The sequence below is a fragment of the Lagenorhynchus albirostris genome, chromosome 1 (genome assembly GCF_949774975.1).
Source record: "Lagenorhynchus albirostris chromosome 1, mLagAlb1.1, whole genome shotgun sequence".
NCBI classification, from domain to species: Eukaryota; Metazoa; Chordata; class Mammalia; order Artiodactyla; family Delphinidae; genus Lagenorhynchus; species Lagenorhynchus albirostris.
Window position 1 is genome coordinate 88,756,397 of NC_083095.1, and position 25,780 is coordinate 88,782,176.

The 25,780-nt window shown below is 42.3% G+C and overlaps 1 long non-coding RNA gene across 2 annotated transcripts; it reads left to right on the forward strand.

Annotated features, from left to right (window-relative positions):
- The first annotated feature begins 6,694 nt into the window (after positions 1 to 6,694).
- LOC132531323 (uncharacterized) lies at positions 6,695 to 15,043 on the forward strand. Of its 2 annotated transcripts, none has more exons than XR_009544060.1 (3): positions 6,695 to 6,934; positions 12,160 to 12,269; positions 14,899 to 15,043. It is a non-coding gene; the product is annotated as an uncharacterized LOC132531323 (long non-coding RNA). The 2 variants fall into 2 exon arrangements; XR_009544061.1 differs by having other exon boundaries at positions 12,160 to 12,263.
- Positions 15,044 to 25,780: the final 10,737 nt, after the last annotated feature.

Genomic DNA, 25,780 nt, shown 5'->3' on the forward strand with positions numbered 1-25,780 from the left:
TGTCAGAAAGTGTGCTTAGCCAAGTTTTTAATAGAAATAAACGCAAAGCACCAAAGACCACAGTGACTTTTATATTTTCTATAGAAAAATATGATCATTAAAATTGTCAGCAATAAAATTAAATTACAAATTATGGTCTGAGAAGCAGACTAAAGCAGTTTGCCACATCATATTCTTCTTAGTCACAAGCACTGGATTTGCTTGTGCATATGGTAGATACACACAAGGTTTGAGGTCTTTGTCATCTGTGAAGAAGCTGCTCTGGACAAGTGTCTGTGATTAGGCAGGGGGCCTTTCTAACTAGCTGCTACATTCAGATCATTCAAAACTCTCTCTGTGGAACGAATTTATGGTTACCCGGGGGGAAGGATGGAGGGAATGGATAGTTAGGGAGTATGGGATTGACATGTACACACTGCTATATTTAAAGTAGATAACCAACAAGGACCTACTGTATAGCACAGGGAAATCTGCTCAATATTATGTAACAACCTAAATGGGAAAAGAATTTGAAAAAGAAGAGATACATGTATATGTATAACTGAATCACTTTGCTGTACACCTGAAACTATCACAACATTGTTAATCAACTATACTCTAATATAAAATAAAAAGTTAAAAAAAAAACTTTCTCTGCAGCATGAAACCCATGAAGCCATTTGTGTCCTAACCCAATCAAAAAAAAAGGAAATATGCCTTGGGTTCTATAGCAGCAAAGAGATGTCTGTCCTGTTCTCAATCTATTGAATTTCTTCTATTCCTTTTCATCATCCTGAGAATATTGGGATATATAATACATTATACATCCTGTTCTTCTGCTTGTGGAAGTCCAGAAAAATTAGAAAGGGACTCATAGACCACAGCAGTGGTTCCCTAACTCTGTGAAGTTTCTTGTTTCTCTCAACTGGTATGTCCTAGGATAACACCCACTAATACAACCAAGAGGCAGAAGAGTGGAGAGTTAACATAAACGAGACTTTTAGTAGTATCGGTAAAGTAGCCATGGGATCTTTGGAGGAAGCAGCAGGAACTAAAGTTAAAAACATTTTCTCCAGCGTTGCTCAGCCTGAAATGCTTGCTTTTTTACTAATAATCTGCTTTCAAAAGTCTATCAATCCTTCAAGGCTTAGTTCTAAAGGGCTTTTTTCTTCACATCTGCAAAGTTAGCATTACTTATGTGGGTATCATCTACTACTATATCTATACTTTCCCATATAAAATTGCCAACTTGTATCAAGAACTATGTCTAAAAGCAAACAATTAATCACATGCATAAACCAAATACTGAATCTCATTTACACATTTAACCACCGCATTTTTAACTAATAGTGAGTGACGCTAAATGTCCACGTAGTAATTCTGAAAATACTGAGGCAAGAACTGGAATTGAGCATACTGTCAGGCTAGTGGGTAGCAGCAAGCCACTGAGCCAGCTGGTAGACCTTACAACACCCTGGTGGGATTTGGCTGTCCTCGGCACACTAGCCCTTGGGTAAAATACCTTAGTTCTTTGTGAAAAATAACACTCCCAGTGAAGCCAACTGCTTGTACTGGTGAAGACAAGGAGAAGTTAGAAGTAGCTCTAAAAGTACAGAGACCCTGGGTTAGGGTCAGCAAAAATGGAATTTGTCCCATTATCCCTTTCTCTCATGCCCATAGCAGATATTGCAAGTTGACCATTCATTTTTTCCTGCTAATTTTAGCCCCTGCCTCACAATTATTTTAAGCTTAACTCTCTGGGCAGTCCCTACCAATACATCAGAGTAGGCACTTAAAATACTTGTTAACCATACTTGCCTTAGTCCAAAGTAATTTTTCTCAAATTACCTTTTATCCTTTTTTTTGCATAACTCAATTCAGATTTTCTGGCCTTACCATTTTCTTTTCCTTATTGGTAGCTGTGTTTTGATAGCTCACACTCTTCAATTAACTTTTGTTTTTAAAACACTACAGCAACTACTACAGCTTAGTTACTAAATTCAGGTTGTTGGCACATACAAACTCCTCTGGGTATGTTTGCGATTAGGCATTACAGAATTCTCATTGGTTGAATTTTCTGTAGGTTAAGCCAGGTTTGCTCACTGAGGTGTAGCTTTGAATAACCACTCTCACAGTAGAGTCATGTTTCATGTGTTTTATATTATATATATATTTTTGGTGGTGGACATTCTATGAATGTCTGACAATCTTTAGCTCAAATCTATAAACGCAATGCCTCAAAACATGTTTTCTTTTAAAAGTAGTTGCAAATATATTCTAACTAATGTTGTATGGTTTGTTCAAACTATACTTAAGTAAATGAACTGGGATCTTGTTCACATTTTAATTATGATTTAATCTGAGGTTTGCAGTTTGTCAAGATTCTGCACCTGTGAGGCCCTTGGTGGACACCTCTTCATCTTATGGTATTTGTGACTCTAGACAAGGTCAAAGAAAGTGATCGTTCTTAGTTGACTTCAACACTCTATGTTTAATTTATCCCAAATTATTTCTAGCTATTATTATGACCAGAGCAAGTTTACAATATGCACTCTGTGGAACAATAAAAGTGGTTTGTAAGATTTCAATGTGTGCTTTGGTTAGGCTCATCAAATAAGAGAAAACTTCAGTGACTGCTGAATGAGCAGTTATCTCAGGGGTCGAGGATATGCTTAGGAAACTCATGACTGAGTCTCTTTGCTAACGTGACTTAAAGTCAGGAGGCTCAGCAGTCATTTCATTGAAGCATTAGAAGGTAAAGGCTTATTTGTCATTGTTGAACCACACTTTTGTGGAGTAAATAAAATGCTATGGAATTTTTCATGTATTGAGGGATTAGCCAAAGTCCCCAGACAGAGCCCTTCTGAATGGCAAAACTCTACTATGTTGAGTATTTGAACACTTTGCTAGTTCTTTTAACACATGAAATGAAATATGAAAATCTTCTATCTCCTTCAATGTGTTTGAAAAAGCACTCAATGCTGGGCACTATTGATTGACGTGAAACAAATTATTTTTTTGCAACACTTAACAACTAAGATGTGATATTTTGGGGGAAGTCTCTCCTGCTCAAATATTCAAGAGAGATTTATTGTACTTATCTCATGCACCAGGCGTTGTGGCAGGTGCTGGTGATATAATGGTGCAAAAATAAATAACTAAAAGAGATTTTGTGATTATTTGATCATATTTGCTATGAAGGAAAAGAAACAGTGCTATAAATGAGTAGCAGCAGGATGTGACCAGATCTTTTGATTTCCCTCAAATCAGGGAAAGATTTGAGTTGACACCTGCAGGAGGATGAGTAGGAATTAACTAGCTGAATAGAGAGAGTATTTCAGGGAGAATGAGCAGCAAGAGCTAAAGCCCAGTGGTAGGAAGGTGTATGGAACCAAAGAAGGTTGTTGAGGAGACCAGAGCAGGTCATTGTGACTAAGTGCAGGGAACAGAGAAGGGGAGAAGTGAGAGAAGGGGCTGGAAGTGGGCAGGTCCTGGGCCACGCAGGGCCACACTGGACATACCAAGTATTTCACTATTTGTTTTAAGAGCTGAAGAAGTAATTAAAACTAAGCAAGCCATGAGTATTTCATTTTGGCAAGATCACTCATGTTTCCATGTTGAAAGGAGGTTTCAAGGGGCAAGAATGTACAGAAGAAGAGCAGTTGGAAAGCAACTGTGGACAACCAGGGAAGAAATGATGCCAACTTGACCAGGATGGTTCAAAGTATCTGAAATCACCGCCAACCTCTCCTCTGAGTTAAGAAAAAAATAAAGTCCCTGTAAAAGGGTAAATCTTGGAAGCAGATGGCCATTTCCTCACCAGTACCACATAGAAAAAGATTCGACAGACTAGTTCTGGTACAGAGGGAGGCCCCAGAGAATGGGTCCTAGGTTAGCAAATTGTAGAACCCAGAATACTTACCTGGAGGCGTGGTCTGAACAGGTGTGGTAGGAGAACCTTGGTAGCTGAGAGTTAGCTGAGGATTCCCCAGACCTCACACCTGGTAGTGCTAATTGGTAGCTAATTAGAACAAAAGAAAAGATAGAGGTCCAAAGGGCCAGCCCTATCTCTTCTCTATGTTGCTCAGTATATGCTCTGCCATGTGTCTTATGAATTCATGAGGACACTTTTAAAAATCATAATTATAGAGTGTAGAGTTGGAAGGGATGTGAGATATCATCTGATATAGTGGTTCTCAAAATGTGGACCAGAGACTTCTGTTTCTGGGATTATGGAGTAGAGGCATGTATCCCATTTTCTGCTATTTCTCCTGGTAAGTACAACTAAGCACCCTGGGCACTTTGTATAAAGCAAACATAAGACTCTGTAAAACAGAAAAAGAAGGCAGACGGGCCTTAGGATCCTAAGGAATAGCACAGTGATGAATTCCCTTAGTTTTCTCCTAGCTTCATGTATAGCCTTACAGCTGAAGATACTGGCAACCCAGAAATACAAAGAGCCACAGACCAAAAAAAAAAAAATCTTCCAGAAAAAGCCTGGTCTTGGACCCGGCAAGGGGCAACCTGGCAAGATAGAAAACTTTTAGACAATAATCATTAAACTCTAGTCAAATTATGATCCCTGGACCAGCAGCATCCGCATCACCTGGGAACTTGTTAAAAATGCAAATTTCTGAGCCCCACCCCAGACTTCCAGAATCAGAAACTTGGGGGTGGAGCTCAGCAATCTGTGGTTTGACAAGTCCTCCAGGTGATTCTGATGACTGCTAAAGTTTGAGAACCACTGGCATGATACAGCTGGTCTTTCTTCAGTTGAGGAAAATTGAGACCAGAGGCTGGTTGGTTTGTCCCAAGTAACAGCATGTGTAGAGTCTTGCTCTTGTTGTAGATTTGCCCAGAAAGCCTCTTCTGGTGCTAAAATCTTAGGAGAAGAGAGGAAATTTTAAAGACACATTTGAATTAAGTGTTAACATGTGTATTTTTAAGTACTTGGCACATAGCAGGTGCTAGATAAATATTGTTGAATACTGAACAATTTGTTAGTCTTTGACTCAGCTACAGTTTTAGAGAGGATGCTGAAAGAAAAAGGATCTTTTGGAAAACCCCAAACTAGCATCTGCAAAAGCATCTACAGCATCTGTAAATCCTGTCCCAGTAAAGAGGGCTGCTGCAGGTAAAGGGATTGCATGCTGTTCTTTCACATTCCTGGCCTCTTTTTTTTATTTCCAACCTACATGAAGCTTTATAAATACCTGACTTCCTATCATGCTAGGGTTTCTCAACTCTGAGTTATTACCTTCTCCTGATGAAGAAGTGAAGAAAGTCTAGATTCGTGTAGTTCGAGCACTAAGTCTCTTCTCCAGGTTAGTTAGAACAAGGGCTTTCAACAATAGAGCAGCTTGTAATTGTTCCTCCATTGAGTTTTAGCCCCAGCTCACTGAATGATTACATTTATGTCGTTAACATTTTGGTTTAATTGGACTAGCGCAAAACATAAATATCTGCTGCTTGGAAAATAAATATTTTTGTATTTTTAAAATGTTTATTTCAACTCATGCTTACAATTGCCCAGAGACTAAATGGGTTTTTTAAATTTATGTTCAAAGTCATGCCTGCTAGGATGAGTTGATGGAGGCCAAGTCTGAGCCCATAATGTTTTCACAAGCAGTCTTTTAATAACTCTCTCTTTGCAACTGCTTATGTGTGAGGAGAACTCAAGGGTGACTGTACTATGGTAGTGCAATTAGGCACCTTGGCCTTGCAGACGCACTAAGGCTACTAGTCTGGCTGCTCCTGCAATCTCCTATTTTATGTTTTGTACAGCTAGTTGGAAAGAGCACTAAAGTTTTGTTTTAGAGATTTCTCAAGCCACTGGGTTCAGCAGATGAAGAGGCATGATAACTGGGTGAGTATCTGAAAAGAAACATCCTATTCTAATGCTCATCATGAAAGCCGGGATATAAAAAATGTGGTAGGAAAGTGGAGATGGTGCTTTAGGAAGTACCGGCTCAAGGTGAGACACTTTCTGAGGGGAACAAAAACACACCACTCTAGCATCTGCCTTTTGGTGGCTCCTTGATGCTGTTTGCAAGCTCATCGTAACATTCCACTTAGCTCATGAATACAAAGAGGCTGGATGTTGGTTTAGAGCAGCCATTCTCAAGGTGTGGTGCCTGGACCAGCAGCCTCAGCATCACTTGGAAATGTGTTAGAAATACAAATTCTCGGGCCCCACCCCAGACCCACTCAATCAGAAACTGGGGATGGGGCCCAACAATCTGTGTTTTCCTAAGTCCCCCAGGTGACTCTGATGGATGCTAGAGTTTGAGAAGCACTGGAGAGAGTGATTTAAAGGAGGGCATGTCTTCTCAAGGGATACAGTATCTCACTGCTGATGTGGAAAATCCGTTCAAAAACTGATTAGGAAATGAGTAACTATGTCAAAGGCAAGAAAGAAGTCTTTTGAGAACGAGAGCGACAAAGCCAATAGCTCTCCTGCTGGATTTAGGAGGAATGAGAAAATTCAAGGGAGGTGAGGAGATATAGACATCTTCTTAAAGAATCAGGAAGTGACTAGCCACTAGGCCCTTGTATAAATATGAAGTTAACTCATTTAGTCACTCTCATATATTCTCTGCCTTCAACTTTCTCTAGGTTATTTGCAGTTAACAATGTTTGTACATCTTGATTAACCTGACGGCGAAACTAAGTGACAGACACCTCCACTTCTAACCTTTCTTATTGTGGTGTTGAGTGGGGAGTGGTAGGTACAGCTTGTGCATAAATTGTGTCCAGACATCTGAGCATAACTGGGGAAGCACGCCTACCTGAATTTATTACATGAGCGACATGGGAGCCTCCTGGGAAGAAACCCTCATCTCAAAGGAAGAGAGAATTAGACAAGGTTGACCCAGTAACCAATCTTGAGTCACAGTGGGATTCTCTCCTGGCAACCATTCATTTGCCCTTGACCAGGATTTCTGTGAAAGAAAAGGTGGGTTGTCGTAAAAATGGAATGTTGCTTCACATCAACAGCTCAGAGATTTGGGGCATAAATAACACTGCTTTGGCTCCTGCAAGGAAAAATACAACTCAGTTGGGAGAGAGAATGCATCCTTGCTCTTCTGTGAGGAAAATGGCTTTGGTTTTAGGGCATCCAGAACTCCAGGGAACACAGTCAAGTGTTTTCATTAGCATGAGAGTCAGCTGAGGATCCTCAGACCCATGGTGGTGCTAATCTCTGGATGACCTTGGCAGTAGCCCAGGGCCACTAGCATCATAAAGAAAATGCTATATTGGGGCTTCCCTGGTGGCGCAGTGGTTGAGAGTCCGCCTGCCCATGCAGGGGACACGGGTTCGTGCCCCAGTCCGGGAAGATCCCACATGCCGCGGAGCGGCTGGGCCCGTGAGCCATGGCCGCTGAGCCTGCGCGTCTGGAGGCTGCGCTCTGCAGCGGGAGAGGCCACAACAGTGAGAGGCCCGCGTACTGCAAAAAAAAAAAAAAGAGAAAAGAAAATGCTATATAGTGAAGAGTTTACATTTCCCTTCCTGTTTCCTTGGCTGTATTTTCTTGTCACTTTCATATGTGTTTATGGTTGATGGGGAGGGTCTGAGTGGGGTACAGGACACATTTGTTTGTATCTTTATTTCCTCTGTTTCACACTGTAACACCTAGGTCACAGCTCAGTATACATAACAGGTGTTCAGCTAATTATGCTGACTGAGAGACCTGTGAAAGCAAATCTTTTAAGAATGATTTGATGCTTAACAGAAATGTGGCAAGCCTGTGAATTATAAACAAGCTGAGTACATTTACGTAGCCAAATATATCCAACCAACCAGAAACCTTGTGTTCAACTCCCAGTTCTGGGAAGCCAGGAGAAAAAGACTCAAGAAATGTTGAAGTTAGGGGAGCAACAAGGCACATATTCTACCGGGCTCTGTCTGTTTCCCACTTATGATTTCTGCTTGAAAATCCTGCTTAAGACCCAGGCCTTGTTGTGAGGCCAGTGGATGGCCGAGTTCCTTGAACTTGCCTACCTTCCACCACCCCCTCCCTCAGCCCCTCTCTGCTCCCTGCAGCCGGTTCACACCATCTCCATCCTTTGCCTCGCTCCCATTGCTCTAAGTCCTGTGCTTGGGTGGCTTTCTCAAAACAGCTCCTGCATTGCTGTTGGCATGTATGATCTGATGCTTGTGTTTCCTGGTGTTCTCTGTGTTGGCAAGGATCTCTGGGACCAACGATTGCCCAGCTCTCTGCTGTACTTGCTTTGCCCTTGCTGCCACTCTTTTCCCTCATCCAAGTTCATTTAAGTCAGATTTAGTCTCCAGTGTCAGCCCTACTATGCTCCTTGGTGAGCACACTTATGGCCTTTCCCTGCTACCCCACTTTATGAAATGATACTCAGGTCAAAAGGTGTGCACAGGGCTTCCCTGGTGGCTCAGTGGTTGAGAGTCCACCTGCCGATGCAGGGGACACGGGTTCGTGCCCAGGTCCGGGAGGATCCCACATGCCACGGAGTGGCTGGACCCGTGAGCCATGGCCACTGGGCCTGCGCGTCCGGAGCCTGTGCTCCGCAACGGGAGAGGCCACAGCAGTGAGAGGCCCACGTACCGCAAAAAAAAAAAAAAAAGAAAGAAAGAAATTACTGAACAATAGCTTTGAAAATTTTCTCAGAATTATGTGACAAACAGTTTTATAATACAAATGTTTTTTATAATTGACAAAGATATTTACACTATTTTCAATAAAATGTATTCCAGCACCTTGACAAATTATTGTCTAATACTATACAAATATGGCATTAATGAAGAAATGGAAAAAATAAACATCACCATCAGCTTAACTAGCAAAATCATCAAGAGTCATTTTAAATTAATGTGATTACATACAATATGATGTGTGAACAGATTGTTTCCTTGACTTGCTTGTTTAACTTTTAGACAGCTGGCAATATTGCAGAATTGTTTATTTGTAACTGTACTGTATGCTACGTGTCTAACATAATATGAACGTGTTCTTAATAGAATATTCACATTGGGAATTAAATCTCGATGTAGTCAAATTACATTTTTAAGCCTATTGGCTTAATATGAACAAAATACGAACTTGTGATACTTCGAATGTTCCTCTATTTTTATTATGAAATACTTGAATGTATTTCTGTTTTGTGCTAAGCTCTCCACAGTTTGGCTTCATGTTAAGGCTGCTGTAGCAAGAGGATTGCCGATGGAAATAAGGGTTACAAGCTTTTTTGGATCACATCCAGCAGGAAAGAGAGAGGAAAATCTCTCCTTGAGGCATGGACTAGGTCTTTCCCTTTAAATTTTATTGGGCTGAACAAATAATAGTCGCTAAGGAAATGCCACACACTAATTAGCTTAAACTACTCAAATTCTCCTGAGTATCCAGAGATGGATTCGGATATCTGAACAACATTGAAATCATATGCAGAGTAAGAAAAGGCTAAATAGGTGTTGATGAGGCAATAAATAGAGTCTAGAATGGATGCTGCATTCTTTCTCAAATCCTTATCTTTGCACACAGCGTTTCCTCTGCCTATGATACTTATTGCCTCCCTCTTTACCTAGCTTACTTTTACTTATCTGTCAGCTCTCATCTCTCCCCCGCTTTTTTTTTTTTTTTTTTTTGCGGTACGCGAGCCTCTCACTGTTGTGCTCTCTCCCGTTGCGGAGCACAGGCTCCGGACTCGCAGGCTCAGCGGCCATGGCTCACGGGCCCAGCCGCTCCATGGCACGTGGGATCTTCCCGGAACGGGGCACGAACCCGTGTCCCCCGCATCGGCAGGCGGACTCCCAACCACTGCGCCACCAGGGAAGCCCTTTTTTCCCCCATTTCCCCCCATTTTTATTGAGATATAATTGAGATACAGCACTGTATAAGTTTAAGGTATACCGCATCATGATTTGACTTACATATATTGTGAAACGATTACTACAGTGTTTAGTTAGAATGTTCCTTTATTTTAAAATGCATCCCTTAAAAATGAATTTCTGCAGATTACAAAGAGTTGGGTGAAGTGAAGAGAAATAGATGTATTGGGGGATTGAAAATTCAAGGTGACTTTTATAAAAAATTGAGTTGCCCTACTTTGGATCAAATGCTAGAAGTTTTCCACTTCCCAGACCTTGCTTTGCAGATGGCAACACAGAACGGTTCTGGTTCAGTTAGTATCCTGCTAGAATGAATTATGAGAGGTTCAGGCATGATTTAGTGACTTGGAGCTGCTGCTTTGAGTTCTGAAAATGGAAAATGTAGTCAGGAAACATCAGAAATAATCACAAAAAATGACCCTATAAATCTTAAACACTTCACTGAAAACAACGTGTCCAGAAAATAATGCTTACCTCATATTAGTGTCTCATGTCTGAGGAAGCAAAGATGCCTTGAGTTATTCAATTGAGCCATTTTGTTAAGCTTAGCTGGCAAATAATCTGTGGCCAGTTGTGCCTCGTCTGAAATAACAGACACTAGGATAACATGGACAAACGGAATGACATCTTTAATATACAGTTTAAGTATTTGATGGTGATGGCCTTAGTTTGCTTTACAATAGTGATAGTTCTGGGGGAAAGGTGTTAGAATTTGAAAGAATTAGTACTAGGGAAATGCACTTGACATTTTGTGTGAGATGAATACTTAGATTTATGACAGGACCCTGTGGTTAAAAAGCATCCCATACAGAGTTCACTGGAATGGACAAGGTTTAAAACAATTTACTTGATCGAATTTCAAATGAATCAGGCTACAAGCCATCATGTTCACAGTTATTTTTAAATGAACAATTTAAAATTAACAGAAAAAAATTTCTCCCTAATAATTCTTAATGCCTTGAAAAGTCAGTAATGTTTTCCACAGAAGCTAACAGCTTCAATTATTGTTTCCTCAAAAGCCTTTCCTGACTTACTTGCTAGGACACTTTCCCTCATTATATACTCTCATAGCACCATGTCTTTTCATACATTTTGTTATTTGGTTATTTTATTGGTATCTGTCTTACCCACTTTCATGTGAGGCACATGAAGACAGGAATGTTGGCTGCTTTGTTTGCCATTGTATTTTTAGCGTCTGTACAAGACACAATGGATATTTGTTGACTGAATCATAAATGGATGAGTCTGGTCCATGTCCTGAGGGCCCTTATAGCATACATGGATGGATAGAAACCATGATTTAATGTCACCCAGTAATACCCATAGGGTGATATAAACATGTGCATAGGATACACTAGAGAAATAATGTACCACAAGTTCTGAGAAGGTTTATTTCAAGGAGCAAAGTGACAAAGGACGATGCAGGGACACTGTCTCCTCTACACTTAACCGGTCATTTAGTACATCATTTTGATGCATGGAAAGCCACATCTCCCTCTTAATTATTAGGACTTTTTCATGTGCAAGTGACAGAAAACCTAATTCAGGTTGGCTTTTAACAAAAGGGAGTAGAATTCCGTTTCTGATAATATGGATATTTAGGTATTTGAACTGACCTTTCCTCTTAAAACAAAAATGCTATGTTAAATAAAAACTATTCTTAAAAGTATTGAAGAGATGCTAAGATGGTGAGGAATTGTTGCAGGAAGGGGACCCCTTCCAGGGCCTGAGCGTGGGCTCTTGTCTAACACTCGGAAATGAATTGTCGTAGGAGACACACGTGCTGACAAAGCAGGAGACTTTATTGGGATGGGGCATCCGGGTGGAGAGCAGCAGTGTAAAGGAACCCAGGAGGACTGCCCTGCCACGTGGCTGGAATGGTGGGTTGAATGCCACGGGTTTAATGGTGATGGGTTCAGCTTCCCCGTTGTCTCTGGCCAGTCATTCTGTTTCAGGGTCCTTCTTGGTGGCGTGTGCATCGCTCAGCCCAGATGGATTCCAGCGAGGAGGATTCTGGGAGGTTGGTGGACATACAGACTGGCATCTCCTCTCTCCTTTTGACCTTTCCCAAATTCTTCCAGTTGGTGGTGGCTTGTTAGTTCTGCATTCCTTACCAGGACCTCCTGTCATAAGATAACTCATCAAAGTGGTGACTGTGGTGCCTGGCCAGGGTGGGCTGTTTCAGTCAGTGTTTCCCCTAACAGAATTATAAGGCCAATATCAAAGAGAGTAGGAACCTAGAAAGGTAAATTGAGTGTTAAATCTTGTTTTGTTCAAAGAACATTCATCAAACCTGTGTTGTGTTGTGTTGTGTTTGTTTTTCAGCTTTGTCAGGGACCTCAGAAGACAAAGTGCAGCATTTCCCCAAGATGGGACACCTCGTGGGAGACCCTCCCTCCACGCTGGGACTCCAAAGGCCATTCTTCAGAGTAAGGGTGATCCAGAATTAAATATGCTCTAGATCTCTACCCCCAGGGCCCTGTAGGAAAATTTACCTTTGTGATGAGTGAGCAAAGCGGGGAGGTAAAAGGCCCCGAGAAGTTTGAACAATTGGTTGGCCATCAAGTGAATTTTTAGCTTAAATTTGCATCACTTTGGTGATCCAACAAGTAGTCCAGGATTGGCAGAAGAAAATCCAAATCTCTGAATGAATGTCCCTTTATCCCATGTGCTGAAAAAATTCCTACAAGAAAATTTTCAAGTTAAATGACAAGCTCACAGAAAAAAAAAGGGTGTGTGTGTGGGCAACTAAGCACAGAAGAAAATGAAAAACCGCATCCTGATTTTGCTTCTCATTGTAGCAGAGTCTGCTTTTGGGGAGGATCAGATTGAGAAAACAGAATATTAATGTAACTTGACCAGATTAAAGGAGAAAAAAATCATGAGATAATCTCAGTAGGTATAGAAAAATACTATCATAGATTTCAGCATGATAAAAACTTTTAAAAAACCTATGAAGAAACTTTCTTACCCTTATCAACAACCACAGTTGGTGAAATGTTCAAAGCTTTCCCTTTGGCTGATAATGTGGCTAACCTTTTATTGCTCTTAATCTCGTAGACTAGACAGGAAAAAACAATTCTAAGTATTTCAATACAGGGAATTAAATACAGGGAAATAATTGCACAGGTGAAGAGGAGTTGAGAAACCAAAGAGGGAATGGTGGATTTTACCAGAGATTAGAAACAACAGAACTCCTTGGGCTGGAGAGATGTGGGGAGGGGGCAGTATTATGAGACCCTAGTCGCTGGAGTCCTCTGGTAGAGGCTAGAACCATGATGTCATGGGGACCGCGAAGGGAAGGGCTATGCCTGGCAGGAACTTCCAAGAAGAGACATAGCTGCTGCCAGACACTGTCCTATAGCGGGTAACAAAGAAACTCCCTGGTTTCTCCTCCCATGTTCTAATTTTCCTTCATTACCTCCCCTTGGTCACATTCAACTGAAAACCAGAGGACAAGAAGATCTGTTAATGTAATACACAAATTTATTTCTCTTGGGGTATAGAGCAAGGTGAAGGCTGGATCTGGAGGATAAACAGAAACTATGTGGTACAGAGGAGAAATGATTATCACAACATCCAGGCAGGCAGTTACCTCTGGGGGCGGGGGGCGGGGCGAGAGTATACAGGTGCCTTCTGAGATGCTGGCAATATTCAATTTCTTGCCTTGATTGGTGGTTACCTTGCTGTTTGCTTTATTATTGCCTTTAAACCTCACATGAATTTTATGCTTTTGTGTGTGTGTGATATACCTCACAGAAAGTACCAAAAAGAAAATTCACAGATTTACATAACTGAAAAACTCAGAGGTAGAACTAACTTTAAGTGTATGTTAATCCGGAGGCTTAGTCCTTGACAAAACGGCTCTTCTCTGTCATCCCACTTCATATTCAGGGTGGCTGCAACAATCTCACCTCTCACCACACAGTTTCTCCCTCCCTTTTTCCCAGAAACTTCCGTAAATATTTCATTGTCTCATTCTGCATCACATGCCCATTCCTGAGCTAGTCAGTGTGGCCAAGGCGAGAGAGGAATCACTTCCATGCAAATTTCATTAGCTGAGTTTGCAGGACAGGTAACTCCTCCAATGGAATCAGTTCCAGCAGGTGGGGGAGATCGGGGGAGGCACATCTCAAGTGATCATTCTTCCACTTCAATCAGTCTTTATCCATCCACCCAGCTCCTGGTTTGATGGTCTCTCACATCTGGTGTAAAGCCTACTAGAACCTGGAGAGAAACAAAAAACGAGGGAGATAGAAACTGAGATCTCTGTGTATTTGTGCTTCTGTTCTGAGTCCTGACAAGTTATCCTTGAATAATACTTATTAGTTGTTCCAGGAAATGTTATCAAGTAATTGCTTAAGTCACAGGATAAGTTTCTGTAAGTTGTCTGTTTGCCCCTCCTCCACTACAGTCACCTTAAATAGAGCACCACGTCAGGCTCTGAAAGGGATAAGGGATATAAGCTAACTCTGAGGGAGGCTCCCTGGATGAGTGATGGTAACTAATCTGTGTAGCTAAGACGGTGTAGACCCTGCATGTGGTTTACTGCATATATAAATAATGATTTCAGAATAAGTAAGATACCCTTACTTATTCATTTCTTTTGAACAAAAAAGGCGTATGTATCCTCCATGACTGTATCTTAATATATATTTATTAATCTTTGCTTTGAAATGTATTGAATAAGCTTCTAAACTGCAACTTTAATTGTTGAATACATTTAATGAACCTGAACACAGAAGGGCGTGGCTCAGATTCCATTTCAAGAAAGGATTCATTGCCCCAGCTGCAAGGCACGCTATCAGCAGACTGCTTTCAGCTGTCAGCCCCTTCATAGGTTGCCTCAGCTGTAGAGACATCTTTCTCAAGATCATGCCTTTCTGGGTGGTGTGATGGTTAAAAGTATGTGTCAACTTGGCTAGACCACGAGACCCAGATATTTGGTCAAACTTTATTCTAGATGTTTCTGTGAAGGTATCTTTTTAGCGAGATTAGCATTTAAATCAGTAGACTTTGTGGAGAGCATGTCCTCCATAATGTGGGCGGGTTTATTCCAATCAGCTGAAGGCCTTAATAGAAAAAGGCTGATGGCCCTGGAAGAGGAGAGCGGCTTGCGGCAAACTGCCTTCGGACTCCAACTGCAACGCTTCCCTGCGTCTCCGTCTTGCTGCCTACCCTGCAGATCTCGGACTTACCAGGCCTCTACAACTGCGTAAGCCAATTTTTTCCAGTTAATCTTTCTCTCTTTCTGTATAGAATCCTAACTGTATAGTTGGACTATGTTCGGTGACTAATCAAGGTGGGAATATAAAGGTCCAGCCACTTTAACCCAACATGAGAAAACTCTGACGGGTTTGCCCTGCCCGAGTTCCCTCCAGAACTCTAGCTGCCTGAGGCTGTTGGGTTGGTGTTATAGCTTGACTTCTGCTCACTTTAGCTCTCTTCCCCTTCCTTCTACCTCCGTTGATCCTAAGGGCACTCCCTAATACAGTGGTCCCCAACCTTTTTGGCGCCAGGGACTGGTTTCGTGGAAGACAATTTTTCCACGGGATAGGGGTGGGCGGCGATGGTTCAGGCGGTAATGGGAGCGATGGGGAGAGGCAGATGAAGCTTCGCTTGCTGACCCGCCGCTCACCTCCTGGTGTGCGGCCTGGCTCCTAACAGGCCTCGGATTGCTACTGGTCCACGGCCCGGGGGTTGGGGACCCCTGCCCTAATAAAACATCCTGATACTAAACTCACTCAGAGTCTTCTTCTCGGAGAACGTAGCTTACAACAAAAGGAAAGTAAAATGTATAAGGAAAATATAATAATTACCATTCTTCCTGAAAAAATATTCTAAGTTCTAGAAGGAAGATATAAGAGACAAAACAATTGTGGTCTGGGCTGAAAAACAAGTTGACTCTGTAAAGGAGTTCCCTAGTTTGGAAATAGAAAGGAAAGGGATGGGAAAACTTATCGCTGAGATGCTAATCTTTTCCATTAGGGGAAAAGATAATCTTCTTCCTAGCCAGCTACTCCTGAGGTTTGAAGAACGAGAAAAACTTGGACAGAGAGAGAGCAAGAAACATAGAAAAGCATTGGACGGTCCTGTTGAGATACCAAGGCACATCTCCCAAGGAGATGGGATGAGGGGTGTCTTATATCTTTGGGGAAGAAACTGAGAAATACTAAATCTATTTATGTCCCTCTCCCTCCTCCTTTCCCTGCTCTCCCTCCTTCCCCAATACACTTAGGACTGATTAGAGTTACATGTTCATACTCTAATCCATTACATTTTGTAACCTGAGGCATATGCATTGAAAGGTTACGTGTGTTTTTGTCCTACGGTTACACTACTAACTCTAGTCAATTATTCAAAAAATAAACCGAGAGTTAGGCAATTTCATTTAGCTTATATAGTGGTGTTTGAGTCCTCAACTAACCTACAGACTTTGACTACTGCTGGTATATTTATTTTTGTTTCAAAGCTCAGGTTTCTCGTTTGGATTTTCCTAATTAATTTATCTCCATGAATATATTTCTCTGTCCGTGTTGTGCTGAAATGAAATATAATATAGCAAGATAACTTGATAAATTTAATGTAATATGACCATTCTTTGAGGATTGAACTTGGGTTGGTGTTTCTTCCTGCTGCAGGATTGACTATTTCTCAAGAGCCTGTTCTTGAAGTAGAAGACATTTCTTTTTTTAAATTGAGATGTAATTGACGTGTAATATTCGTTCTAGGTGTACAACATAATGATTTGATGTATGTATATATTGTGAAATGATCACCGCAGGAAGTTTACTTAATATCCATCACCTCACATGGTAACAGCTTTTTTTCATGTGTTGAGAGCTTTTAAGATATACTCTCTTAGCAATAGAAGAGTTGCTGAGGCTGAGAATTCAACCCCCTTTGGAGCTCTTCTACTCTTTTATTATAATTGAGACCTGGGCCCAATCCTTAGTTTTTTCTGTTCTCTGCCTTCAGGTGGTACGAATCTCTTTATATGTTGCCAACAAGGGCCTCTGGCTTTCCAGTTTTGCCTTAAATTGGTGATTAATGTTACTTAGCGTCTCACTGCTTTCTTTAGTGCGTTGGGTACACTCGGCAACAGCCAGCCAATTCCGTACTCTTGGTAATAACTACTTTCCCTGTACTTCTCAGCTGCCTTGTGTGTGGCACCCGACAGTGCATTCCCTTCTACTGAAAGTCCATTCCAGTTTATCACCCATAAGAGTTCTTGAACAATTGCGTCATTACAGCAAGCCAGGGGCTGTCTATACTCCTCCTACCAATAATGGCCTCCTCTTTCCTAGTGATTCAACTCCAAAATCCATTTGAGAGTCTGATTTGTAGGATCATTTCCAGACCAACCACTGCAGATCAGGTTCCCTGGGAAACAGACTCTGAGACATCGGTATTTTCATACGTTTGTGTATGATCTCTGGGTCAATATCTTTGAGGGAACAATGAATGTAGAATTGGGCTGAGGGAGAACCTGAACTGGGATGCAGTTGCAACAGCAGCTTTGGCCAATATTGTGGGGAACTCTAAAACTAGGCCCTTCGGTGGTTTCCCAATTTAGGTGATGAAGGGGACAGTCTTTTGTATCAGCACAGCAACAAATGATTGGATGTGGATTGCCCTTAGGGAGGAGCAATATTTGTAGCTTTCTTCAGTCAAGGGCAACCTGGATGGGGCACAGCTGTGAGCCTTCAGTAGCCAACACACCTTGTTGCTGTGGGAATGAGTGCCTTGGTCCTAAAGGTGGTACAGCACAGCATCTACTACAAGCCTCATTGAAAATTAAGAGGTATATTTCCAGAAACAGAAAGGAATAGTGCTGCAAGGAGTGCATCCCTACTCTTGCTGTGATATTGAGTTCCTCAGATTGGGGGGGAAAATCACACTACAGTACCACATTATATAGGTAAACTGGTAGACTTAAGCCTGCTTGAAACCAGCACCTTAGAGGTGGCTGTATCACAAGAGTGTTTGGCTCCCTGTGTATCTGTAAGCTGGATATTAAGTGTTTTGTGACATAGTTTTAATATCCCCTATGTATAAGCTTGCATAGAGTGAAGCTGATAGCAGAATTGTCTGACTTTGAATGGACCATGCTAGACACAAAATGACCAGCTGGGTGTGTAAGACAGTAGACTAATAAATAGTGCTAGACAGAGAGGTTGCATCCCACAGTTGTTATAGCCGTTGCTCCTGGGAGTTGCACCTTTTGCAGCTGGGCTATGTCTTCTTTTATCATTGCAGATTTTACATAAATAGAAACAGACCAAGCTCAAGGAGCCTGTGTACCCAGATTGGTGGAAAGTCCAAAACCATGCATTTGGGGCATCATTTCATTGGTGATATACAAAGAAATGTGATGTTATTTCTACTTTGAGGATGGTGGAATAATTTACCTTTGTGGCATTAATGTAAATTACCGTGGTAGATTCTATTGTTCAAAATATTTGCTGCTGTCCCCGTAAGGAAGGACTGTATATCGCTACCTGCTCCTTTGATATCAGGCTTGGCTATGTGCACTGCAATGAAGTGAAATGGTTAATGAGTGAAAATTACGTTTCACTTCTGAATACAAACTTTAAGAATCATTGCATGGTCTGTGATTTGGCTGCCTTTTCCTCTCCCCACAAGATGAGAAATATTCTAGTTAGGGGTTTCCTCTATCAGTCTGGACCTTGACTTAAAGATTCATGGAACAGAGCCACAGCTGACTCATGTTGAAAATACAAACTGAGAAATAAACCTCTGCTGTTGTAGGTTACCAAGATTTTTGAGGGTTGCTTGTTATCACAGTGTAATTTAGCTAAAACTGATTGATAGAGTTGAATCTCATAGGTTTCATTTTTGTATACATTCTGTTTGGGGACTTGATACATGTACTTGAAAATGACTAAGAGGCACTAGACTGTAATAATTCTCTCTGGCAGGAATATTGCTAAAGTAAAATTTGCCTTTGTATTTCATTCCTGTAATCTGGTCCTTTTAGTATTTTGTTTTCCCTTCATTTTCAGGACAATACCTAAGGCAAGGAGAAGAAAGGAAGACAGACAGGGACATAGGGAAGATAAGCTGGTTTAAAAAAAAAAGAAAGAAAAAATCCTGGCCGGTGGAGGACAGGGAGATAATGGGTGAAAATAACAGCAGTTCTATAATTAGAAAAAAATTTTTAAATTTTGAATTTGCATCTTTTGATGATATACTTTGTTAATCCTTTTGACAGTAATGCTGTAAGTAGCCTGTTCTTCAGTTCTGGTAGGATCAAGGGGAAAAAATATAAGGTTTTCTTGCACCTACCTCTACTCTTAAAGATAGTTCGCATTTGCTGGATTCTCACACGCTTAGACAAACACACTCACTTATGCACATACACACTCAGTAAAGTTAAGCTTTTATTCCTTCACTGAAGTTCAGTACTTAAAATAGTAACACAAATAGCCAAAAGATAGTTTTAGTTAAAGAAGTCTTTATGTGTGTTTGCCTAATTTATTTCTTCCACTTGGGCGGGGGCATGAGGATTCCTGTTAGCCATATGGCTTAAATTTTATACAAATATAAAAGTATGGTTTCACCAAAAATACTTATACAACTCCTAAAATAATAGCCACCATTTAAAATAGGCTTTTATGTGAGACACTACACTAAGTATGTTACATGATATATAGGCAGTAACAACAAGGTGGATAGCTTCTTCCACAAAATGAGGCTTTGAAGACCAAGCTCACTGGTTTGGCAGAATAGGAAGTAGTTAGGGCCCGGCCCGGCAGGGTCGGGCCGCTGACTGCCGTCCCCGCCGTACCCGCCTCGGTTCGGCCCCTGGGGGCAGAGAGCTATCGGGGCCGGGCGGCCCGAGGGCCTAAGCCGGACCGCCTGACCCTGCAGCGGCCGCGAGCGACGCCGCCCGAGGAGGGCCACGGCCTCGATGTCCCCCACGCCCTCCCTGTCCAGTGTCTGGGAGCCCCGTGAGGGCCGAGCGGGCAGGGGCTACGGCGACGCGGGCGGGAGCCGGGGGCCGGGAGGCCGGCGGCAGGGGGGGGCCGCGCGCTCCGAAGGCTGGAAGCGCTTCCCCTCGCCTCAGCCCCGTGGGGAGGCGTCCCTCGCTCCCGTCATGGCTGCGGGAGGAGACTACGTCCTCCATCTTGTCGGGGCCGCGGGGGGAACTGGGGGCAACTCCGACTCGTCCCGGGAAGCCCGGGCTGGGCCCCGCCGCCCGGCCGCCGGGACGGCGCCCGCTGCTGGCTCCGCACCTGGCCCCGGCCGGCGCGACGGGCCCGGGCCAGACGCCGCTCCCGCCTCCGCTGGCCAAGATGGAGGCGGCTGCGGGTCCCCGAGCCGGGCGCCCGCCTGTCGGAAGGGCTGGGCCGTCCCCGGCGGGGCCGCCGCGTCCCAGCCCCTGGGCCTCTGCCCTCGTTGGCCCCGAGGCGGACGGCCCGTCCCCGTGGCGGGAGGGAACGCAGGTGCCGGCCGGGCTGGGCCCGGTCGGGCCGGGCGAGTTGCGACCAAGGAGCCACCTGGGCGCCAGGACTCGGCTTTTGTTCGCCGTCTACACCTATGTCCTGGGCGCACGTCACGGGCTGTGCGGGTCCCGAGGTTCCACGTAGGAGGCGAGCGGGGAGGCCGCCCTGGCGGCCGTCGGTGGGACTGCAGCCGACGATGTTGGGGAGTAAATGGATGGATAAAATAGACCCAGATTTCAGGATTGCCTACTCGTAAATAGACGGGTGTTGTTACACTTTAAAGTTCAACACGATGGTGAACAGCATGAACTTTTTTTTTTAACATCTTTATTGTAGTGTGATGCTTAACACTGGTGTGTTGGTTTCTGCTGTATAGCGGAGTGAGTCAGCTATATGCATGCATTTATCCCCATGGCCCCTCCCTCTTGCGTCTCCCTCCCACCTTCCTTATCCCACCCCTCTAGGTGGTCGCAAAGCACCGGGCTGACCTCCCTGTGCTATGCAGCCGCTTCCCACCACAATGTTCCATCGCAGCACTCTTTACAGTTGCCAGGACATAGAAGCAACCTAAGTGTCCATCGACAGATGAATGGTTAAAGAAGATGTGGCACATATATGCAATGGACTATTACTCAGCCATAAAAAGAAACGAAATTGAGCTATTTGTAGCGAGGTGGATGGACCTAGAGCCTGTCATACAGAGTGAAGTAAGTCAACATGAACTTTTTAATGAAGTTATCCATGAAGTTCTCAGTAAAGACTGACTTTATAGAGATGCCACTTAGCATAGTCTAGTAGAAAGTGAGATTCATTATGAATAAAACAATCAAGTAGTCCTCACAAAAAAAAAAAAGGAAGTAGTTAAATATGAATGCGTGTGGAGTGCATAGCTGAGTGTCTGACACTGAGGAAATAGGAAAAAATGATAACTAATAGGCACTCTAACATTAATACTTCCACCAAATGATATAAGTTTTTAGCTTCATTTTCCCAATTTTTCACATGGAGAAAATACAAGAGAAAATTGACCAGGGTCAATGTATTGAGACAAAACTTTTATGTTTTCATGTCCCCTGACTTCCTCTTTTCTCTCGTTTCATGCCCTGGCAACACCTGGTTAACCTCTCACTTTTAGAATTGGGTTGTGGCAGGCAGAATTCTAAGATTCTGTCCCTTATTTACATGCTGTGTAGTACCCTCCTCTTGAGTGTGGGAAGAGCCTGTGACTATGATGGGGTATGATTCCCATGATTAAGTTATTCATCCACTGATTTTTTTTGAATTAATCAAAAGGGAAATTACTCTGTGTGGGCTTGATGTTTAAGAGAAGACAGGGCATCAGAGATCCTTCTGCAGGCTTGAGGGAACGGACTGCCAAGCTGTGAGGAGGGCAACTCAGCAAAGTTCTAGGAGAGGCCTCCGAGGACTGAATTGGTCCCCCACTAACAGCTAGCAAGAAAAGAGACCTCAGTTACATGGCCACAAAGAAATGAACTCTGTCAACAAGCCAGTGGAGCATGGAAGTAGATCTTTCCCTTGTCTGTCCTTGAGGTATGGATGCAGCTGTCTGACACCTTAATTTCAGCCTTATATACACCCTGGGCAGACAAACCACAGAAACTGTAAGATAAACCTAATTGTGTTTTAAGAAGCTAAGCTGTGGTAATGTGAGATGCAGCAATAGAAAACGAATGTAAGATGAAACACGCTTTGGGGCGTGGGATCTGGCCTCCTGAGTGTCTGCTGGAGTCAGATGACCTAACGTGGAAATGCAGGGTGATTAAGTCCACATGGGATAAGGACTGACCGATGGGGATGAGGGAAGGGAGGAAGATGATCCTAAATCCCCACCCTTTCCCCTCACCCTCAGTGGACTACTTTAATTTTTGTTTCCTTTGTAACTCTTCAAGAGAAGCCCTACGTGCCAAGGGAATACGCTTCCTGCTTAACACACTTTTTCTTTTCACAACTTGTCGCGTGTAGCAGCCAGCTTGGAAATGTATCACATCACAGGTTTTTCATTCCTTTCCTCTTCATCTGCACACCCCATATAAGAAGTCAGAACTTTAATCTTTTCCCCAGTTCTGCTTTCTGAAGGAACTGGACTGAGTCAATCACAGAATTTGAGTGCAAGTCTGACTACAGAACTTGAGTTAATTTCAGGATACCTGATTTCATTTTAAAGAAATTAAATTTGAAAGTGAAAAATACATGCATACTAGAGGCAGTGCACAATTTCTATGCTAATAACCACTCAGGAGGACGTGAAATAGGGGTTTCAGATTGTCTTGTTATTCAAAGTAGAGTTGATGTTTTAGAAGGAAAATTTTCTGGCTCTTAAAGGATGTTTAATTTTTTTTTCTTTAACATCTTTATTGCAGTATAATTGCTTTACAATGGTGTGTTAGTTTCTGCTGTATCACAAAGTGAACCAGCTATATGTATACATATATCCCCCTATCTCCTCCCTCTTGCATCTCCCTCCCACGCTCCCTCTCCCACCCCTCTAGGAGGACACAAAGCACAGAGCTTCCTACTAGCTACTTTACATTTGGTAGTGTATATATGTCCATGCCACTCTCTCATTTTGTTCCAGCTTACACTTGCCCCTCCGTATGTCCTCAAGTCCATTCTCTACATCTGCGTCTTTATTCCTGTCCTGCCCCTAGGTTCTTCAGAACGCTTTTTTTTAGATTCCATATATATGTGTTAGCATACAGTATTTGTTTTTCTTTTTCTGACTTACGTCACTCTGTACGACAGACACTAGGTCCATCCACTTCACTACAAATAACTCAATTTGTTTCTTTTCATGGCTGAGTAATATTCCATTGTATATATTTGCCACATTTTCTTTATCCATTCATCTGTTGATGGACATTTAGGTTGCTTCCATGTCCTGGCTATTGTAAATAGAGCTGCAGTGAACATTGTGGTACATGCCTCTTTTTGAATTATGCTTTTCTCTGGGTATATGCCCAGTAGTGGGATTGCTGGGTTGTATGGTAGTTCTATTTATAGTTTTTTAAGGAACCGCCATACTGTTCTCCATAGTGGGTGTATCAATTGACATTCCCACCAACAGTGCAAGAGGGTTCCTTTTTCACCACATGCTTTCAAGCATTTATTGTTTGTAGACTTTTTTTTTAAGGCTTTTTTTTAACATCTTTATTGGAGTATAATTGCTTTACAATGGTGTGTTAGTTTCTGCTTTATAACAAAGTGAATCAGTTATACATATACATATGTTCCCATATCTCTTCCCTCTTGCGTCTCCCTCCCTCGCACCGTCCCTATCCCACCCCTCTAGGTGGTCACAAACCACCCAGCTGATCTCCCTGTGCTATGTGGTTGCTTCCCACTAGCTATCTATTTTACATTTGGTAGTGTATATATGTCCATGCCACTCTCTCACTTTGTCACAGCTTACTCTTCCCCCTCCCCATATCCTCAAGTCCATGCTCTAGTAGGTCTGTGTCTTTATTCCCGTCTTACCCCTGGGTTCTTCATGACCTTTTTTTTTTTCTTAGATTCCATATATATGTGTTAGCATACAGTGTATTTGTTTTTCTCTTTCTGACTTCCTTCACTCTGTATGACAGACTCTAGGTCGATCCACCTCACTACAAATAACTCAATTTCATTTCTTTTTATGGCTGATTAATATTCCATTGTGTATATGTGCCGCATCTTCTTTATCCATTCATCTGTCAATGGACACTTAGGTTGCTTCCATGTCCTGGCTATTGTAAATAGAGCTGCAATGAACATTGGTACATGACTCCTTTTGAATTATGGTTTTCTCAGGGTATATGCCCAGTAGTGGGATTGCTGGGTCGTATGGTAGTTCTATTTGTAGTTTTTTAAGGAACCTCCATACTGTTCTCCATAGTGGCTGTATCAATTTACATTCCCACCAACAGTGCAAGAGTGTTCCCTTTTCTCCACACCCTCTCCAGCATTTATTGTTTCTAGATTTTTTGATGATGGCCATTCTGACCAGTGTGAGATGATATCTCATTGTAGTTTTTTTTTTTTTGGTGGGGGGGTTATGCGGGCCTCTCACTGTTGTGGCCTCTCCCGCTGTGGAGCACAGGCTCCGGACGCACAGGCTCAGCAGCCATGGCTCACGGGCCTAGCTGCCCCACGGCATGTGGGATCTTCCTGGACCAGGGCACGAACCTGTGTCCCCTGCATCGGCAGGTGGACTCTCAACCACGGTGCTACCAGGGAAGCTCTCATTGTAGTTTTGATTTGCATTTCTCTAATGATTAATGATGTTGAGCATTCTTTCATGTGTTTGTTGGCAATCTGTATATCTTCATTGGGGAAATGTCTATTTAGGTCTTCTGCCCATTTTTGGATTGGGTTGTTTGTTTTTTGATATTGAGCTGCATGAGCTGCTTGTAAATTTTGGAGATTAATCCTTTGTCAGTTGCTTCATTTGCAAATATTTTCTCCCATTCTGAGGGTTGTCTTTTGGTCTTGTTTATGGTTTCCTTTGCTGTGCAAAAGCTTTAAGTTTCATTAGGTCCCATTTGTTTATTTTTGTTTTTATTTCCATTTCTCTAGGAGGTGGGTCAAAAAGGATCTTGCTGTGATTTATGTCATAGAGTGTTCTGCCTATGTTTTCCTCTAAGAGTTTTCTAGTGTCTGGCCTTACATTTAGGTCTTTAATCCATTTTGAGTTTATTTTTGTGTATGGTGTTAGGGAGTGTTCTAATTTCATTCTTTTTCATGTAGCTGTCCAGTTTTCCCAGCACCATTTATTGAAGAGGCTGTTCCTTCTCCATTATATATTCTTACCTCCTTTATCAAAGATAAAGTTACCATATGTGCATGGGTTTACCTCTGGGCTTTCTATCCTGTTGTATTGATGTCTATTTCTGTTTTTGTGCCAGTACCATGTTGTCTTGATGACTGTAGCTTTGTAGTATAGTCTGAAGTCCGGGAGCCTGATGCCTCCAGCTCTGCCCTTCTTAAGATTACTCTGGCTACTCGGGGTCTTTTGTGTTTCCATACAAGTTGTGAAATTTTTTGTTCTAGTCCTGTGAAAAATGCCTTTGGTAGTTTGATAGGGATTGCATTCAATCTGTAGATTGCTTGGGTAGTATAGTCATTTTCACAATGTTGATTCTTCCAATCCAAGCACATGGTATATCACTCCATCTGTTTGTATCATCTTTAATTTCTTTAATGAGTCTTATAGTTTTCTGCATACAGGGCTTTTGTCTCCTTAGGTAGGTTTATTCCTTGGTATTTTATTCTTTTTGTTGCAGTGGTAAATGGGAGTGTTTCCTTCATTTATCTTTCAGGTTTTTCATCATTAGTGTATAGGGATGCAAGAGATTGTTGTGCATTAATTTTGTATCCTGCTACATTACCAGATTCATTGATTAGCTCTAGTAGTTATTTGGTAGCATCTTTAGGATTCTCTATGTATAGTATCATGTCATCTGCAAACAGTGACAGCTTTA